Source organism: Vicia villosa, linkage group LG1, assembly GCF_029867415.1.
Source record: "Vicia villosa cultivar HV-30 ecotype Madison, WI linkage group LG1, Vvil1.0, whole genome shotgun sequence".
In the NCBI taxonomy this organism is placed as follows: Eukaryota; Viridiplantae; Streptophyta; class Magnoliopsida; order Fabales; family Fabaceae; genus Vicia; species Vicia villosa.
In genome coordinates, this window is record NC_081180.1 from 195,048,172 (window position 1) to 195,051,170 (window position 2,999).

General features: G+C 35.1%; 1 long non-coding RNA gene across 2 annotated transcripts; it reads left to right on the top strand.

Annotated features, from left to right (window-relative positions):
- The first annotated feature begins 605 nt into the window (after window positions 1-605).
- LOC131621599 (uncharacterized) lies at window positions 606-1,760 on the top strand. 2 transcript variants are annotated; one of them, XR_009289637.1, is made up of 2 exons: window positions 606-1,374; window positions 1,494-1,760. It is a non-coding gene; the product is annotated as an uncharacterized LOC131621599 (long non-coding RNA). The 2 variants fall into 2 exon arrangements; XR_009289636.1 differs by having other exon boundaries at window positions 606-913.
- The last annotated feature ends 1,239 nt before the right edge of the window (window positions 1,761-2,999 follow it).

A 2,999-nucleotide genomic window follows, 5' to 3' on the forward strand; every position in this document is an offset into this window, starting at 1 on the left:
AACTTGACGTTGGATCAAGCGTTTGAAAACAAATTGAATTTTAAGAAAGGAGTAGGTTGATGGCGATGCAATGAAGCCATTGACTTACAGAATAATGGGTAGGGCTTGGTATATGGACCAAGTATGCTTTAGGGTTTTGATTTTATTTATGAGAATGTGTCTAATTGCACTTGGGCGGAAAATACATTGTTTATGAAATGGATTCGCACTTTGGCGAGATTTGCACTTGGGCAATGAAAAGCTTCGCACTTGGGCGAAAAATAAAGTGATGAATTTGAATTTTTTTTTTTGAAAATAATTTTGAATTAAAAATAAACGTGATCTTTACTTATTTTAAGCAAACATAATAAGAACATTTTTAGGTTTTTATATTTAAAAAGTTAAAACTAAAACTATTAAAATTAAAAACATGGCGATGGTAAAATTATGGAACAGGGGTGTGAATTTGAGGAGGGGCGTTGGGCCCAAAAAATGAGATCAATTAAAAAACAAATCCAAACAAACCGATGGGCCTAGACCGGATCAACTTGAAACCCGATTGCCCATCCAACAACACAAAACAGGTTATGAAACCCTAGAGCCAAAACACACGCCCCTGAACCAAATTGAAGGACGATCTTTCTCTCTCACGCGCGACAACGACCAAAATGGAACTTAAAAGAAAACACTCACGTCTCACTCTCAGTTTCGTTCAGCTATGGCTACAACAACAACAATCGAAACCAAACACATCCCTCTCGATTTCCAAACGTAATGAATCAACAAACACGCAATCAAGAGCACATAAAATAAAACCCAAATCCCAGCATAAACCCTAACCCTAACTCAATTTTACTATGATGTTGGATGTTACAGGTTACACAAAAATTTGCGGTAAACAAAATAAAAAAAATGAAGGATTTGCACAAACAAGGTACGCTCTTACGATTTCATTATGCTTTGCTTCTTCTTCCTTCCGCTTCTACTGCTTCTGAGTGTGGTGTATGTTGTGTGTGCGTGAATACTGTGATGGCTCAGTTGTTGTTGTGTTTTGCGGTGATTCAGATACAATGAGTGTGTTGTGGAAAGTATATTTGAGGTTCGTATAAGGTTGGAGTTTATTGGTGAATGGGAAATTTGAGGAATCTCTAGGCAAAGTTTTATATTGATAGTGAGTGAGTGACTCGGCTTGGGTTGTAGGGATGACTACGGTTGTTGTATGTGAAGGTTATGGAAGTGAGGATGATGATTGAGTGTATGAAGGCAAAGTAGGTTCTGAAGCAGAGTTTTGGTTTTGGATTTGAGTGGAAGTTTTGGCAGAGGTTTGAAGTGTATTTTTGTTGGTGGCTCCACCTAAATGAAGAGGTGAAGGGTCACTTTTATAGATGGATTGAGGTAAGTTTTAGGGGGAAATTGGATGGCTTTTGAATTGTTTTGTTATACTTATTCAACGCTTTCTAATACAGGTTTTCTGTCTTGCCATTTTTATGCAAATATTGGACTGTTTTGTGCAGGTCTCTGGTGGAGCAGCAATAGGTTGGTGGTGGAGCAGTGGAATGAGGAATCCTGGCTGCTGCATTGTAGTACTATTGTCCTTCTATTTTTTTTTCAAATTTTGTCACATTGTGGCTTTGTGAACCTTGTGTTTTGCTTATTTGAATTTTCCTTGATTTTTTTGTTATTGTAACCGTAAAAGATGTACTGCCGTAAAACAAACTTGGGATCTTGCTGATGGAAAATATTCTATTGCTGCAAAAATACATATTATTGAACTATTTTTATTTTATATGGTTTTCTTTTAACTCTAATTTAAATTGATGATAACAAATAAATAATGATTTAATCATTAAATCAATCTAAATAGAATTTTAAAGAGAAAATGCAAGTTAATTTATTAAAAGGTAAGTAAAAAAAATGCAACGATAAAATTGAACTCAAGATGCAAAATGCAAATGTGATTGAGAATGATTTTGATGTAAAATTAAAATGATTACTAAAATGAAGAGAAATCAATTGCGAGTTTCATACTAATTTGAAATGCAAGGCGTGAAGTCGAAACTTATTTTGAATGCAGATGAATTGATTGATGCTAATGCAAATGAATCAGATGAAAAACCTTAGGGAAAAATTAGGGGTATGACACAATTGACTAGCACTTGTCAAATTAGCAGTTAGCCACTTAACAAACAAAACATCATAAAGGTTAGGCTGTCCAGTATGGTTAAACTTTCCAACACCCTTTTTTCACCTTTTGATCCATTTCCAAAAGTAACATAGCTAGTAGAATATGGCTTAACATCTACCAAGAATTTCTAGACACCAGTCATGTGTCTAGAACAACCACTGTCAAAGTACCAATCCTCTTCTTCTTTTCAGACTTTTCACCAAGCCTAGTTCAAAGGTCTGAAGATATCCCATGATTTCATCAACCTTCATGTTTATATCTTATGTTCTTCAATGACATTGACCTTAATGTCAAACCTCTAAGGTAGAGATTTGAGAATTTTTCTGACCAGCTTGGTATCTGGCATCTTCTTTCCCAATGCACTAGAGGCATTGACTATTTCAATAATATTCATGTGAAAGTCATGAATACTCTTATCTTTCTTCATTCTTAAGTTCTCAAACTTATTGATAAGAAGTTGAAGTCTTTACATCTTTACTTTATAGGTTCCTTCACGAGCAGTCTTCAAAATTTCTCAAGCATCTTTAGCAATAGTACAACTACTTATTAGTCTGAACACGTTTTTGTCCACTCCATTGAATATGACATTCAATGCTTTGGAGTTTCCTAGAGCAAATTTATCATCTTCATCATCCCAGTCTTCTTCCTCTTTCACTAATTCAGTAATCTTTCCATCCTTATCTTTAGCCAATGAAGGACTCTATCCTTTGATCACAGGTTTCCATGCCTTGATGTCCGTGGACTTAATAAAAGTCACCATACAAGCTTTCCAATAGTCATAGTTAGTTCCATCAAGAATAGGTGGTTTGTTCATAAATCATCCTTCTTTGTCCAT